This window comes from Amia ocellicauda, chromosome 19 (assembly GCF_036373705.1).
Source record: "Amia ocellicauda isolate fAmiCal2 chromosome 19, fAmiCal2.hap1, whole genome shotgun sequence".
NCBI lineage: Eukaryota > Metazoa > Chordata > Actinopteri > Amiiformes > Amiidae > Amia > Amia ocellicauda.
The window spans coordinates 20,181,820-20,200,534 of record NC_089868.1 but is presented as its reverse complement, the minus strand read 5'-3'; positions in this window follow the sequence as shown (position 1 = coordinate 20,200,534).

Sequence of the window (18,715 nt, the reverse complement as noted above, 5' to 3'; positions counted from 1 at the left end):
TCGCTTTCCATGCAGGCGCAGTAAAGCTCATCTATTGAGACGCGTCCAGAGAAAATATTACGTCTAAATACCAACCGTGTAAATTGCAGCCGCCAAATTTGTAGTTACGGATTTGCGGTTTTGCTTTGGATCCGTACGGTACACAAAAAGTATTGAGACAAAACTATTTAGAGAGGATGAGTAACAAATTGTTAATTTATCACTCGGTTAAAATGCAATTAAATGACAATTACAATGGTTTTAAGTCAGTGTATTCATACATTTCTCCTTTTTAGCAGAAGATTGTTGTATTTCAACTGGAGAAAAAAAATAATAATGATGAAATGATGGCCTACCAAGAAAATGCAGTTTTTGTAACATACATTTCTGAGCCAATACAATTTTTTTACATTTTATATAGATTTTATTTTGTTATTCTTTATGGGGTAGTTTTACAAATTGTTATCTCTTAATTGCACAGCAAGGATTAGAAATGGGATATTTTTCTGACTGATTATAGGGAAGGTAATGTGCAGAGCCGGAAACTGCTTTATCATTTCTGTAAGATGGATCATTTATTTAGGAAGGAAGCAAAGGATATTTTCATTTAATTTCATATTACTGTAATTTATTACTTGGAAAGTGATCTGGGGAAAGGACATTAAATATTATGTATCAATAGAAATCCAGTGTTTTTAATTTTACAAAAATGAGGAGAGGGTGGTCCAAAGGTATTGTGACTGGCCAATCAGGATTGACACCCTAATCTGAATTTAATCTGTCTTTCTAGGATGAACACACATGGGAAACATTTACAAGTGTACTTTAATAAACATTTAGCTTTCTATGAGAACAGTATTGGAAGGTTTTTGTTTTAAAAGCATTCCTGGGGTATCAGATTAAATATTTGCTTTTAACTGGAGTGCTGTGAATTATTTGCAATTCAATTTATTACGAAGGTATAAAACAAGATGTCAAATTAAGATACAGGACTATTACTTTTATTATTCCTCACAACTTCAGAATTCATACACAATAGGAAATCATGGATTAATGATACTATTTATATTGGATGTAACAGAATCTAACATTCCGTTTTTTTAATTTGTCGTAGATAGGCTTTTACAAAAGGCAACAATGTTTTCAATTAGCCAGTATTGGGTGAATTCATTCTAACTCTGTAAAAACAGTGTTTTTACACTGGGAGTTAGACATTTTTGGACTATGAGCATTTTTGAATGGTTCTTTTCTTCTCCTTTTCTATCCTCTTTTGTTTTCTTCAACTATATTCTTCCATTTTATGTGTGTGCTGTTACTGTTTATTTTTCTCCAGACAACGAATGTGTTTGCAGATGCCTACGTTTACAGTAGAGGGAAGTTTCTCACCTCTAAGTTACAATGAATGAAAATGTATAAATGTTGCTTTCAATATGACCGGGTTTAAAATGTCAAAATGTGACCTAAAGATGGCAGTGAAATTTCTCCAAGGAAATGCCTTTCAGATAATACTTTCTCTCCCCACATATTCTGATAATGATGATCCTGATGATGCGATTCACCATCAAGCCTATAGTCTTGGCTCATATGGATTAGAATATGTACAAACTGCTTTCTTGCAGTCTTGATTAAAGCTATTACAATCTAGGTCCAGACCAATCATACATTTTATTAAGATAAAACAATATTCAACTTTTCAAACCTACACTGAAATAAATAACCGTACTATATCTGTTTTGAGTGTATTCCCTTCAATTTCAAAATAACCCAGGTATATAACCGAATCCTCAGAGGCTTTCCACTGCCATTTATATAAAATAGAAAAGTGAACGCACAAAGGATTTTCACCGTAGATTGGATATTTCAAATACTTCCATGATGACACTTATTGATTAACTTAAATCCATTATTGTAAACCATCGGGTAGAAATAGTTTTTATGTGTGTGGATTGTTACTACCAGAAGAAGGAGATTCAAATTGGTACACAAAAAAGATCGTCTTTGGAAGTGTTTCGACGGGGGTGGAGTTAAGAAAAGAGAATATTCTAGAGTCATTTAAATTTTGAATTAATGGGTTGAATTAATACTCGATAAAGCATTATCTTTCCTAAGAAGTGAAGCACAGTTCTATCTGGAGGGCTGTCACAAAGATGACATTTAAAATTGAAACTTCCTGTCTAACAAAAGCATGAAAAACATCCTGAGATTATCTCATTAAAGCACAAAAAACTATCAGATTTCAATTTGTTTCAGATGGGGGAAGGTGGAATAATATAAGATTTAATGAATTAATGCTGCGAAAAAGGTAATCTAAATAATTACGAATCGAGGAAATTAGTGACAGGATTCTAAAGTAAAAGTGCTAGCGCAAACAAATGTGGATTTTATTTCCGAGCTGCATATTTTTATTTTAATCTATCAATTAAATGATTTACGCTATTTGCTAGGTTTTGCTTAAATGGTTTTCAATCAAAATCTTCCTCTCCAATCTCAAAAGTTAAAGGCTCATCTCGAGTCAGGTGAAAGGAGCTGTTCAAACCTTTAACTCAGCATTTATGTATGTATGTATGTATGTATGTAGTTTTAGACTTGGATTGTGTCCAATATTTCCTCCAGTATATCTGCAAATACAATTAAATAAAGGACACCTTTCTGCATTGACCAAAGGATGGATTTTGTATCCAAGGGCAGTTTTACATGATACAGAATCCAAAATATCTGTCACAAATTGGGTTTTTCAGACCGATTGGGGGATGTTTCCAGCCAGAACTGGGAAGCATTGGATAATTTACAATCTGTTGTCTATTACCATACCCATTGTAAAGGCCCGGTAAGGATCCAATTGACTAGACGTCATTTCCAGGTCAGGTACACTGCCTCACCCAGGGGAATATCTTGTGTGGGGAGGCAGGCTGTGAGAATTTGAAATATTGTAGAGAAAATGACTTCATACCCACCCATGCTAAACGTCTCGGCATTAAATGTTTGCATAATATTGTGTACTTCTTGCTGATTTTTTGCATTGTGTTTTGACAGATCTGTGCAAGGCAGGATGAAATATAAGACAAAACAGCGACTGTCTGGATAAAATGCATAAGATTTTCTGCTTTCATTGGCCAATTAATTACACAGTGTTTACAATTTTTATTGTATATTTTAAGCATGGAGGATTTTAATCCCTTTTCACTGTAATGATGGCATCTCCACACCTAGCAAAGACAATTAGATTGATTTAGTGTGGCAGCTTCAGAAATGTGCACCTTATTACATTGCATCTTAAAATAAATTAAATTGTGAAGATAATGTTGCCAGCTTTCGTTCAGAAAACAACAACAATCACTTCAGTTTTGATTCTACTTGAGATCTTCCAAACCTCTTTCCAACAGCTGTAGATCATTGCAGCCATTAACAAGGATTGCGGTTTGTTCCTCCTTGAGACACGAGTCCAGATGTGTAGTTTTCAGTGTCAGTAACTGTTCACTATAGTCTTTTCATCATTTAAAAGCTGTTGAGTTCATCCTGCCCAAAACACAAACGTTTTTTTTTTTTTTTTTTTATAAGATTGTTTTTCCACTTTGTTTTCCGGTTTATAATTTGTCCTTAATCATTTGTTTCAATAAGCAAAAAGGAAGGATCCAGTTAATTTGCTTTCTTCATTTTAATGGGTGCATTGATAAAGTTGAGCTGATCAACTACAGAATTAATTTTTCCATTCAATAGAGGAATTTGAGAAGTTTTGTAGAAATTAACATTTTCTTTCTTTCTCCATCATATCTGAATTTGTTAACAAGTCATGGGACTTTATTTTGTTTTCTTTGTTTGCCTTGCTCAAATAATTGCTGCTGTACTGTATTCACAGGCCTGATTACTTGGTAATTTGAATCCTAACAGTGTTTTAAAAGCTTAATGTGGCATCGCAGATAGTTATTATTTCATGCTTTACATTAGAACGTGACCCAAAGAGTTTGCAATCAATTGTCGCTGGGATTAAAATAGGTATCCATAGATGCTCCATGAAATAAGTCAAAAGCTTTTCAAATCACGTCTTAATACACAAGGCCAGTAAATTTAGATTTTCTTAATTTTTTTCCTCCCATCTGATCAAAGTAGATTGTGTTTCAGTTAATAATTCTAATACCAAAGAGCAAGTGGTTGTAAGTATGCCATCACCAATGTCAAACGTTGTGAATTCTTTGGTCAACATTGAAAAAGACACTCATTTTGAGCAGCTGTTTTTATACAGGGAAGCAAACACAAGGAGTAATTGATGGTGGCTGTGTGGAGTATAATGCACCTTAATGTATGATTATGGATTTAGAGAGAAGAGATGCTTTTAGACTGAAATCTCATTACCTAGCAACCACTTGGCTAAAAAGATCCAATCAGGAAACTGCACTTAAATGTGTCTGTTGAGGCAAACTGCATATTATTTTTTAATTAAATGGACTGCAAGGTTGTATATTCGTGTAATGAAACCAGAATGCATTGCCATATTCTCTGTCAGCCATAGGTATAAATTAAATCACCAGCATGTCAACTTTAAAAAAGAGGGATATGAAATGCAAATTAAGTGGTGCATGGGTTTATCCAGTACAAGTAAAATTGCAGCAGTGTCTCGGTTAATCTGTTATTTTATTTATTTATTTATTTATTAGTGACTCACCATAAGGTTACGGCAAAACTAAAGACGGAAGGTGTTGAAGAAACGTCTGGATTCTGGACTATATGTTGATCAAGCAGTTTCTCCACACGGTTCAGAGTTCAGTCTCTTCAAACTTCTTTCAATTTTGCTTTTCCAGTTCAATATTTGATTTGTTTGGTTTTCTTCAAAGCTGTCATCTGTTGTGATCTTTCTTTACTCTCTCTCTCTCTGTTCGGTGCCTTTGAGCCTCAATATCAGACTCGAGAGATGAAAATCAAGTCTTTTGTAATAACATTTTTGTGTAGTGTGGGCATTAATTTTATAAACGATACTCATAGCAGAAACATATTTAATCTTCAGATTTTTATCCTGCCCCTCAGCTAGTGAAAATTAACACCTGAGGGACGTCTTATGACTTCCTCATAAGTGGGCTGTTGTTTATGTTTGTGTTTTTATGACTTCTAGGCTCTTGCTCTCATGTATGAATGATATCGCAACAAGTTTTAAACTGGCATCACTCAGCACAATGCTTTAGTTATGTTTTTATGATAGATTGTACTCACTCTTTGTTTAATTTCAGAGTTTGTAAACTTTTCATCTTTGATTATTGGGTTCCCCAAAATTTGCTCCCTTAATGAATAAAATCGAGTTAGTTCTGCTAGTGGGGATTTACAATTTTTCCATTCTCTTCTAAGGAACATTAAGCATCAGTTGCTGCAATGTTGGAATTAAATTCTAGTAGGAGACAGATATTGCTTCTGGGCCTCTGTACTCTGCTTATAAAAACATGCTTCCTTTTACTTCAATTCTTCATTCACTTGGACTGCCTTTGGCTGCTGCAGAATACATTCAAGCTACATCCTTACAAATGTCACAAAATAAAATTATTCCTGAACTTTTTTTCCCTGAATGTTTATTTTGCTCAGTTTTGCAAAAAAGCTTTCCGGTCCTACTCGCCCCAATCTGAGACCTTACTCAATTTATTTGCTACCTCTAGATTAAACTGCAGGTGCACCTGCTTTCTTCTGGTCGTCTTTACATTTTCTTTTCATAAAAAGTGTAGACCAGACTTAGGCTTCCTTTTATATTGATCTCGCATGCATTTTTATTGCATTCTGTCCTTCTTCTCCCAGTGGTTTTTGATAAGATTTTAAAATTGTTGTTTTTGACTTGTAGCAAAGGTCAGGACAGTGTACATTTCAAAGTGATAGGTGTCTTTTAAAGTGCCATCATTTCAGATCTGTACAATATTCTGACTGCCAAAAGTAAGAGAATTGTTATGCAAATTAAAAAAAATCTTCAGGACTCGTCAATACCCAGTGAAATATTGAGTTGATGTGTATAATTTTTCAAATACATCTGTAGACCAAGTATATGATTTTTAACTAATTCATGATGTATCCATGCTACTGAGAAACTAACAATCGTCTATCCTCACCCTAAAAATAAGAGAATGTCTGCAACTTTTGAAAATTGTGTAACCTATTTTTCTTACCCCAAAACACACACATGCACATAAAATTCTTGCAAATAGATAGATCGTTGGGTACAGTGATAGATTAATCGACCGAGTGTCAGTGATCCCAAATATTTACTAGGCTCAGTCAAGCATTAGGGGTTTGGCTGTAGTATCTGTTAATTGCTTTCTTTGATGAATTGTCTTAATCTGTATTTTTTAGTCAAGAAATATATCAAGTGAGTTTCCTGTCTGAAAGTTGTTATTGGGCAATTTATTGGACTCTTATTTTAGATGTTTGTGTGTTTATTTATTTATTTGCACAAAGGCATCCTGAATAAATAATTAATTCCGTTTTTCACTGGGGATTTCACAATGTCTTCCGTGATTATAAACTACCTAGAGCAAATTTCTCTGGCAATGTTCCACATTAAGCACAATATTGCCATATTGCCCTTTTCCTCTGACCAGGTCATTGTATTCAATAAGTAATTTCCCGTAGACTATTAAAAATTAATCTGGTGCTAGGTTACTTATTCTATACACTCTTTACTTTGTAAAATTGCTACTGACATTAGCAATAGTACAGGTAATGAATTATTTAATTTTCCTGTCGTCTGTCATATTTCATTATTATACATCCATCATGTGATAACCTACGTATGGGTGAAAGGGTTACAGATCAGCTTTAGGAAATTACTATCCGCAATAGTTTGGAGTTTGTAAATGTAATTGTGTTAGAAATCCACCGGATGTGTGATAGATTTCAACTGTCAGTCAAAACAATGGCTAAATAAGCAGACAGCATGTTAAGTTAAGTTGCTCCCCCATGACATTAATATTACTTAAATACAGGCCATTTATTTGTTAAACATTTAGAATCAAAATAAGTTTGGTCCCATTTTATGTCGCATAGCTACAATTTATGGTTTATGTATTTTCGTATGCCTGAGAAATAATTAAATCCATGTGCCGTATTCAAATTGTAAAAATTAAAAAGTAGATATATTTATTCTATAAAGTATTTAAAATGTAGAGTTTTGCATCCTTCAAATTATGCCAAATGTTTCTTTTTTAGCACAGGCAATCCATAATTTCCACAAATGTATAAAATAAATGTTTGCTTATTTTCTTATTTAGCCAGAGATCTTTGCCAGATATTGTGCATTTTTCTTTTGTTTAGATTTATATTTAATCCTCATTTAATTTTGCAGCAGTACTGTCAAAATGTTTGTAAACAATCACCACCTTTTTATATTATAAAACAAAAAAGCAGTTTCTAAGATGACCAAATGTTTTTGTTTAGTTTTCTTGCCCAAGACAAGTGCATGCATGTTTAATAAATGCATATTTTTCTCCCTCCCTGCAAAGATTTTATCAACTAGGAAACCTCTATCCTAGAAGACCAATATAGTTAGGTCCATAAGTATTTGGACAGTGACACAATTGTCATCATTTTGGCTCTGTACACCAACACAATGGATTTGAAAGGAATCAAGATGTGCTTTAAGTGTAGACTTTCATCTTTAATTTGAGGGTAGTTACATCCAAATTGGGTTAACGTTGTAGGAATTACACCCATTTTTATATGTGGTCCCCCCAATTTTACGGGCTCAAAGGAATTTTGACAAACTAACATAATCATTAATTAAATAGTGAGTTTCAATACTTGGTTGCAAGGTGATTGACTTGGCCATTGCAGAACATTCAACTTCTTCGCCTTAAAAAAAGTATTGGGTTGCTTTCGCAGTATGCTTCGTGTCATTGTCCATCTGCACTGTGAAGTGCCGTCCAATGAGTTTTGAAGCATTTGGCTGAATCTGAGCAGATAATATAGCCCTAAACACGTATACAAGGAAATACAAGGGAACCAGTGCCCTTGGCAGCCATACATGCCCATGCCATTACATGCTTCACAGATGAGGTGGTATGATTCGGCTCATGAGCAGTTCCTTCCCTTCTCCATACACTTCTCTTCCCATCATTCTGGTACAAGTTGATCTTTGTCTCATCTGTCAATAGGATGTTGTTCCAGAACTGTGCAGGGTTCTGTAGATGTTTTTTGGTAAACTAATCTGGTCTTCCTGTTTCCTGTTTCCATCTTGTGGTAACCCTCTGTATTTACTCTGGTGAAGTTTTCTCTTGATTGTTGACACAGATATGCCTACCTCCTGGAGGGTGCTCTTGATCTGGCCAACTGTTGAGAATGGGTTTTTCTTCACCAGGGAAAGAATTCTTCTGTCATCCACCACAGTTGTTTTCCGTGGTCTTCTGGGCCTTTTGGTGTTCCTGAGCTCTCCAGTGCGTTCTTTCTTTTTAAGAATGTAACAAACAGTTGATTTGGCCACACCTAATGTTTTAGCTATCTCTCTGATTGGTTTGTTTTGATTTCTAAGGTAAAACAGAAGGCAAAACACCCCAAGAACAAGCAGGAACTAAAGACAGCTGCAGTGCAGGCCTGGCAGAGCATCACCAGGGAAGAAACCCAGCATCTGGTGATGTCTATGGGTTCCAGACTTCAGGCAGTCATTGACTGCAAAGGATTTGCAACCAAGTATTGAAACTCACAAATTAATGATTATGTTGGTTTGTCCAAATACTTTTGAGCCCCTAAAATTGGGGGACCACATATAAAAATGGGTGTAATTCCTACAACGTTCACCCAGTTTGGATATAACTACCCTCAAAGATGAAAGTCTACACTTAAAGCACATCTTGATTGTTTCCTTTCAAATCCATTGTGGTGGCGCACAAAATTATGACAATTGTGTCACTGTCCAAATATTAAAATGCATTTATTAAACATGCATGCGCTTGTCTTGGCTTTATGGAGATGCATTAATCTGAGGTTTCAATATGAGATCTTACAATATCTAGGCTTTTGCCAGAATTCTTGATATTATTATTGTTTGTCTCTAGCAGTGTTTCAAAACAAAACCTACTGAAAAAGCTGACTATATAGACACTGCCTCTATTTCTGCTGTATGTGGCTTCTTATTTGTTTGTAACCTATGGTTTCTAAGTTTAGTTTTTAAAGTCAACATTTTCTTAACTCTTCCTGGAAAAGTCTGGGTGATCCTCGGATTCAGTTGGATGTTCGGGTGTTTGCAGGAAACACTGAAGCACACATTTCTCTTACAGCACATTTTTCTCATTCATTAATAGACATATTCATGCACATTAAAACCATACATTCATTGTAGTTCTGAGAAGCCACAGTGGTAAATGATCATGTGTCCTTGCTGTTCGTTCAGTATGAAAGTAGGCCTCGGTTTCTCTAAATAGCTTGTCAACCCTCTTCCTCGTTTAACCAGCTGGCCATCTGCTACTTTGTCACCCTTATTCCTCTGTAGTTTATAGAGATGCACTCCTTCACACTCGATTACATTTAGTAAGTTCACTCCTCGGACAATAATGCATAACCGAAAGTGTAACTGTTAATCTATACTGACTATGGTGAGCCAATTCTCACTTTAAAGCAGGACACTGTCCCAATCCATCATTTGTTCTCATAATCCTCATGTATGTCAAGTCCCAGCTGCAGGGCCTGTGACATCTAATTCAGCAGAGCCCTACTGATAATGACAGTATTGATTGGGCTGTGTTCCTTTCAAGACGCACTGCTCGTGTCTTTTCATGTTGAACCAACTCGGGCCGTTGTCTTCCCTGGTTACGGCATATTGCGGATCGTCATGGTGACCACTTGTCACCGGGCGCAGAGGTTGAGGGAAATTAGCAAGAACTGCTTGTTCAGTCTTACATGGACAATTAGCACCGACAAGAATACCTGGGGAATCTCCTGCTGCGCTGAGCAAAACAGCATTGGAAAAATATTGTGTACAGCTACTAGGACGTGAACTGAAGAGTCTTTGGTAATAATAATAAACATATTTTGTTGATATTGATCTGTATTTCTAACAGATACTTTTTACTTTGCAGGATTCTTGGTTTCATTACATATGAAGCAATTACTTATGTTTCCCCCCCTTTCTTTCATCTGTCCCAACCATAGTTTATTGAAACGCTATGTTAATAAATCTGTTCAGTTATTACCTTCAACACAACTTCAAGAAAGAGCCCCATCTTTTCTCATTGGCTATTTTGCATAATTTATCATTGCAAATTAAAATAATGCAGAAGGTGTAATATACTAGAGGATCATGCATATTTTATTCTGCCTGGAAGACGCACAATGCTGGGTGCAACGCTTTTTTTGGAGACCCCAAAAGCCATTGGGTAGAATAATCCTTTTAATTTGTATTAATATGCTGTTAATGTTGACCTTATTGCCCTGAGTTGTACAAATCAACAGGCCAAAACAAGAAGCAAATCTTTCTTATGTTATTCTCTGAATGAACGATATTATTGCACTACTTTCTAAGGCTACCAAGCATATTTGACATTTGGTTTTTACTATTTAGTTACTGGTTTACATCTTATAGATGTTCCTTTTCTGTGTTTTGCTAGGTACATCAGCATCTTAAATTATTACTTGAACTGGATGATAGTTTTGTTATGCTTTTGCTAAAAAAAAAAAGAAAAAATCCAAGAGTGCCTGGCTGAGGCTGGTTCAGTAAAAAGTGTCTTCATTTTATCATTCTACCGTGTGCTCGTGTGCCGTTTTGCACAGCTATATTGACCAGACGTGAACCTTGCCTACCCTATAACTTAACCGCTTAACTCAACATCCAATATATAATCAGAACAAAATGTATCCTATTGCGCTACACCAACCTGCACCCAAACTAGGGAAGCACAGTGCACAATAATGGATGCACATTTCAAATGATGCGTTTCCTCCACTTGACAAGTGTGTGGCCTGTGGCAGACGCTGAGGTCAGCCCGATGTGAAATCTGCTGCTGGGCTCAGGTCAGAGTGTAAATGAAACGCTGCGAGCGGGGATAGAGGAGTGTGCATGTGTAAATAATCTATTAATTATTGACAGCCAGGGGATTAATAAGTCCCTCTTCCCTGTGACATCTTCATTTCCCTCCCTGACATACCACGTTTGGAAAAAGCTTGAAAAGACATTTATTTGCGGATTTAGAAAAAAACATATTTTAGATTGCTTTATAAAATGGTAATTTACAATATTAAACTGACTTTTATCTATATGCAAATGACTCCCCATCTTACACTTATTTAAATAATTTATGTGAAGTGTTGAAGGAGGAAGGCTTTTGTTGGAGGAGATAACACAATAAAGCTCTTTGTATTAAAGGAAACAATTAACTGCAAAACTCTTTCGGTTTGTTCGTTATTTATTTGTTTATTTATGCATTCATTCATCCATTAATGCATTCATTATTAAAAGGAAAGATTGTCTAGTGAGCACAAACACACCTTTGAAGCCTTTTAACCCTTGTCTCGTCTGGGAAACCGTCCCCAGAAGTAATGGAAGCAAATACAAACTTATTTGAACAATTACAATTGGCCTATACTTTGTTTTATTCAATACAATTAAATTGTTTTATGATTTGCAATACACTACACTTGGTTATTTCTTATGTGTGTGCTTGACAGAGAGAGAGTTATACTGGCAGAATTACAGCTCAATAATGAAATCCCTTTCTTTGAAAACGTGAATCCTATAAAACTAAAGTGCTGTTTTTATAGTGTGTGAGGGTTGTAGGCCATTGGCTTTTACACATTGTTACCATTTCACAGGGTGGAATTTATTTTCTCATAAGAATTATTCTCTGTAAGAAGCTGTTTAGTCACCGTGGATTAGGCCTGTTTTTAAGGTAAGGACATCCTTTCTTCCTGAAATTATTTGTAATCAATATTTCACCAGTTCTAGTTTTTAAATAAATTCTGATTCTGATTTAACGCAACATAGAGGCCATGCAGAGTTTTCTTCTATATTGGGTCAGGCCAGCCATGTAACCATAACCTAAAATAGCGGCATAATTAAACACAAATTAATCCACCTGATTCCAAACTCATGAGTCAGATGTGGAATAAATAACAGCCTTTCACCAACAGACATTGCATTCAAATGTCTTGCAAGACTTGCATAGTTTTAATTCCTCTGCTATTGATTTGACCTGGCACACAGGGCATGAGCATGTTCTTATAGCTAGACTTACCCAAAGCCATAGATTTACTAAACTGTAATCTTAAGAAAGATGTGTCTAAGCAATGATGTGTGTTTTGCACATTATCTGTTACGTGTGAGTTACTTGGAATGAAAAATATTTATATAAAATGTTTTAGGTAGAACATTGATAAGGGTCATAAGACAAATGTATGCTCATTAATAACAGCAAAGACACTAACTGGGTTTTGAAATGGTGGTCCTATTCAACTTTGTTTCTTTAAATCAAACATTGACTCTCCAGCACTTTGTTAGTTTTATTAGTTCTACTGCTTTCAAGTGTCTCTCGAAGGTTCGAAGGCCTGTTATTTGAACCTAACGGGTAAACACTATGTAAACCCCGAAAAACAAGCTTCCTCCCTGAACCTAGGATTTAATAAGAGCACACTAAGTAAATTCTACACAGGCCAAAGGTTAATCTTATGGATTGCAATTTGCTATCCCAAAGCCTATAGTCAATACTAATATTCTAGACCAACAGGCAGAAATACGAGCCATGTTTTCTGTTGAACCTTAAAACAGGATTTATGTTGCCCTGTCTCAAATAATAGTGCAATATTATGTGTTCTTGATCTCTGGTGCTGTTGTTGTTGTTGTTGTTGTTTCTAGTTGTAAAGTGGCTATTCTGTGACAATTACAAATAACTATATAGATTTTATATACAATTATATGCTTAATTTGAAGACTATTTAAAGCAGTGTTTCCACAATGTAAAACTAGCTGATCCCTAACACAAGACATGTTCATTTGCAGCGGTTGGCTTTACACTTCTCCTTCATTATCTGTACAACTTGCACAACAAATATATGCAAGATTTTGTTTTCAAAATCTTTTTTTCATACTTCATGAAGAAACAGAATCAGCTCCATGTTTAGAAACGGCTTAAAATGAGAGAGACTCCCTCTGCTGTCTAGACATCACATTGCAGATTTAAAATGCATCCAATTGTCTTTGAAAAGTATAATAATAGTAGTTATAATAACAATGAATTAGTTTTATAGATACAGAAGTATTTTCTTTTGAAAGATTGATTGGCATAATATAACCTATGAATAAATGATGCATAATACAAAGAAGGCGAATACTATTAATTTAACTTTTAAGTCATATTTAGAGTATGTGCAAATGATAAGACAGTAGCTGCCAGTTATGTCAAACCTTCCTGTTCAAATGTAAGATATTGTCTTGTGGCCAGTTGTTGCCCTGAATCAAAATCAAATCTGGGACAAATGAGTGAAATATACTGGAAAATACTACAGTAGTTCACTATATTATATTTAAAATACAGTATATTTGTTTACTGGTGGTACTCTGTATTCTGGATGACATTTCAGTCTGTCCTTAACGGTATCCTGAATCCAGCTCACACAGACAGAATCTTCCTCATGACCAGAGCCAGTACTGTCTTTATAGGAACATAGGATCTAGCTTAACCATTCAGGAGAACCAATGTGCCATCACTGATGGTCTACCAGACATGAACGGAAGCCAGTGTCAAGCATTCCTGGATGCAATGGTGTGTGAGATGTGCACAGATTAAGTGTCTTCTGGACTCTCTACCAACCTTGTTTATCCATCTGCAAACTGTCGGGAGAGAGATGAGAACTGTTGTTACATTTTGAAGGTCATGTCTCAATTAGCGAGCATTTGCAAAAGGTCGCTGACTCTTCTCGGTCTGCCCAGGCTGCTTCTCCAGAGCGGTTGTGACTCTTCTGTGTTGTATCATAATGTCCCTGTGTTTGGCCTGGTTACTTAACCTTCATTTGATTTGGCTCTGAGCTAGTACACTATCCCTGGGAAAACAGTGATAGTAACATGTTCAGTGTATGTGTGTGTATATATATATATATATAGGGATGGCTCCAACACAATATGTATTGAGCAATGAACCATTTTTATATATACAGGTAGGTCCATAAATATTTGGACAGTGAAACAATCGTCATAAATTTGGCTCTGTATGCCACCACAATGGATTTGAAAGGAAACAATCAACTTTGGGCGTTTTGCCTACAGTTTTGCCTTAGAAATCAAAACACACAACAAATCATAAGAACATAAGAAAGTTTTCAATCGAGAGGAGGCCATTCGACCCATCGTGCTCGTTTGGTGTCCATTAATAACTAAGTGATCCAAGGATCCTATCCAGTCTATTTTTAAATGTTCCCAAATGTTCAGCTTCAACCACACCGCTGGGGATTTTGTTCCAGATTGTGATGCCTCTCTGTGTGAAGAAGTGTCTCCTGTTTTCCATATTGAATGTATTGAAGCCTTGTGATCAGAGAGATAGCAAAAACATTAGGTGTGGCCAAATCAACTATTTGGTATATTCTTAAAAAAGAAAGAACGCACTGGTGAGCTCAGGAACACCAAAAGGCCTGGAAGACCACGGAAAACAACTGTGGTGGATGAAGGCAAAATGCTCAAAGGACAAGCAGGAGCTAAAGACAGCTGCAGTGCAGGTCTGGCAGAGCATCACCAGGGAAGAAACCCAGCATCTGGTGATGTCTATGGGTTCCAGACTTCAGGCAGTCATTGACTGCAAAGGATTTGCAACCAAGTATTGAAAGTCACAATTTAATTCATGTTAATGTTAGTTTGTCCAAATACTTTTGAGCCCCTAAAATTGGGGGGACCACATATAAAAATGGGTGTAATTCCTACACATTTCACCCAGTTTGGATATAACTATCCTTAAATTAAAGATGAAAGTCTACACTTAAAGCACATCTTGATTGTTTCTTTTCATATCCATTGTGGTGGCGCATAGAGACAAAATGATGACAATTGTGTCACTGTCCAAATATTTATGGACCTACCTGTATATGCAAAGATAAAACTTTCTAGATAAAAATTTCACCTCAGTTTCTTTACAAAACAAGAAAGGTGCTTCAAGCTTGCATTTTCTTATTTTAAAACTATATTTAACTTTGTTTGCATTCTTAGGGTTTATAAACAAGACCTTAAAGGACTCTTGCTGTTGAACAATCTCACACAATCCCACTTCAAGCAGAGTAAGACATCTTAAGCTCCCATTTTTACCAGAGGTGTGGTGAACACAAACAATAGAGTCTCGTACAGACTGTATGACTTCACTCTTAGGGAAGTGAAACACGGCACTGTGCAAAACCTTTTCTTATTGCTATTTTAAGCTTGTGCTTGTGAAATAAATACAGTATTTCTGAGTGATTGTGTCGGTAAGATTTAGCACTATGTTTACTACTGTGCTACTCTACATAGTGAAATAAGTACACAGAGACAAAATAATGATGTACACTATATTGTCATTGTGTTGACTAATGTTACTTGAAGTACAGAAACATATACCATTAGAGTCCCTCATTTGAGCATCTTTAATTCTGGGGTGACCTATTTTTTGTAATAAAATGTCCAATTTACCCCTTCCACAGCATTTTGTTTTAGAAACTTATATGAATCTGTGTGATGGCAGATGGTTATCTAATGATTTTAGACTTGCCTTCAGAGACACTCACCACCATCACCTCTTATTTAAATATTTTATTACTCATTAATAGAAAATGTATTCTTTTCAACTTTTAAACTGCTAATTCTTTTTTTTCCCTATGCGTTAAAGGTGCCTTCATGTTGAAATCTAGAGTGCAATTATTACAGCCCTATCTTGCACATTCTTCAGGTTAAGGGAGTGTAGTTTTAAAATAGATATTTTATTTTATGTGTGCATGTAATTGCGTGTGTATATACAATGCATATTTTTTTTAAAATGATTTATTTAATAAGCAAATTATTGGCAGTCTGAAATACTGAAATGGCTTTAATCACTCAGATGACAGCATTATGGGATGACATCAGCTCATAAGGTGAGGTCACAGCCAGTGATCTAATCTCCCTAAAGGATGTATTACAAACCAAAATGAGTTTAATACACTGCAGACAGACCCAGTCTGCCCTTTCTGGTGATGTAAGAGTAGAGGCTATGAAAGAACTATTATCCCAACATTATCATTATCATTATCATCTCTAAATGTGATGCTTAACATTGTGTGTTGTGTGTTTCTGCCAAATAGCTGATTGTACCAAACTACAGCTTTCACATTTCTCAGTTCTCTAATATCATCCCATTACCCTCAACCATAACCCTCACCTCAACCCGAGATCTTACCAAAAAACACTAACCTGTTCTATTATCATAACTCCGACTCTAAGCTATAACTATAGCACATAGCTCCATAGACCAGATAATGTAAAGGTTATTTAAAAGTATTTATTCATTGATTAATGGATTTCTTTCCATGTGGCTAAATGATACAGATGTGGAGGGGACTCAAATTGACCCTGGAAATACACAAGACTAAAGTAACGCGATGGTGGTTGTGTTTGTTCCTGTAATATATGCAGCTTCCTAAATCTGATTTTAATTATGTTATTGCTGGATGTGAACTCTCTCGGCAGAGTCTAGTGGAAATAGCATGCCTAATTGCTTCTTTCTCCTAAGTAACAGAGTTTGCCACTCTATTTATTCTCATAAGTTGAAAGGCTCTGACCAAGTCAAGGAACCACGCATTGTGCAACTACAACGTGCCTGATCAACTGCATCCACAGATCCGCCCGACTCAGTGATAGATATTGCCAACCTCAAATCATTAGCCATGAAGACAAAATGTCACACTGAATGTTCAGCAGATAGTTTATAGCGTATCACATTGATATATTCTCGTCTGAGACTTCATGACTATTTTGACCTTAAAAACGAACAGATTTGAAATGGATCTTGGGAGGTATGGGACGTTTTTTTTTTTTTTTTAGACGGGTTGCTAAGAAGTCGTTTGTCAAAAAAAGCCAGCAGTCACTGTCATTTGTTTTTCAACAGATCAAGAGCTATTTACCATTTCAATACCTTGTGCAACAGCTGGGTGTCTGGCACCTGTCCAGCATCCATTACGTTTATTAATGAGCCTCATCATGGATTGTTTCTCTGGCTTAAGAACTGGAGGCTGACACACGTGGGCAACAAATTAAACTAGCAACACCATTAGCCTGACTGCACTCGGCCTCTCCTTATTAAATCATAGATCAAGTCCTGTAAAAGACTGCTATTTATGTACTAATCTTGTGACCCTTATACTAAGCAAGACAATTAGAAATTATATTTATTGGGGAAATGACAAGCTGAACAGAGTGGAAAAAAATGAAGTTAAAAAGTCAGCGGGGGAAAATGAGAATTATACATCAAACACAGAGGACTTTGCCTGCTGTTCGTGTCTACATTTCCAGCTCCGAAACACAGTCTGTGTGGAGTCAAGTTGAACTGCTTCTGAAGATGTATTTCCCACTTTATTGACTGTACCACAGCCTATGGAAAATAGTGATAGAGACATGTTAAATATATAGATAGAAAGATCGATAGAGAGAAAAATAACAAAATATCACAGTGATGAGTGTGCCACAGTAATTATTAAGGTAACAAATCTTATTACAAAGTCAATCCCCAAGAAAATATATTTTGCTGCTTAGTTTTTAATACGCCAAATATTTTCCCTTCCTAATTCTTACTTTACCTTGCAACTTCCAAAACCAAATCCTTTAACAGAAATACACATTATTCCACCGACAACAACCGGAAATCCGTACTGTCTTCGGGCTTTATAAGCTGCTATCAGTACCAAAGGAAATTAGGATTTTGACCTTTAAATGTGCATCTTGTGGTATTCTAGTTTGCCTACACATAAAAATCTCAGTCATGGATGTGCTTAATGTAAAAATTATACCAGATATAAAAACATCCAGCAGAGGTTTTTAAAGACCCCAATATACCACAGAGAGCTAGAATGAGATGAAAGCAGTTGTTCACCGAGGATTTACATGTGATGTGTTGTTAATGGAATTTTATATGTTGCCACAATAACAGCATTGTCCTCCGTACGTGCATTGCAACTGTTGACACTTAAAGGGAATATTAAACATATCACTGTAAACCACATTCTTTCGGCTCTGTCTTTAAAGATCAATGAAAACACAATTACTGCATCTTTCTTATTGATCTAGTCTCCTGCTGCTGCAGGGTTGCTATCAGCAGAGGCTTTAAAGCTTACGAGTTACTTCATATTAGTTTGACAATGTTAACAGCAAACATTAAAAAGAATTAACACAGGAGCTGTTAGACTAGGATAATAAAATTGAATTGGGATTACAGCAAAAACTCTAAATATATTTTTTGTCCTGGTGTTCCTCATTTAAGGAATGAAATGTATTACAATATTCTCCAATTGCCATCTTTAGCAGGAACCGAAGGAATAAATAAGCCATAAAGCTCCTTTCATACTTCCTATTGTATATCACTGCATTCAATGTATAAAAAGATAACAGGCTTCAGCTAATTAGCCTTGAGTTGGTCCAATGCAAAAGGATATCGATACAAAATTGAGAAAATAAATGTTTAAGTGCTTTCATTTATTTGTTAATAGGTTATAACCCTTAATAAGATGGATGTAAAATTGTGAAAGTAAAATAAATATAAAATGAAGACCATGTATGATGGTCATCCTAAATTCGTTAACAAATCTA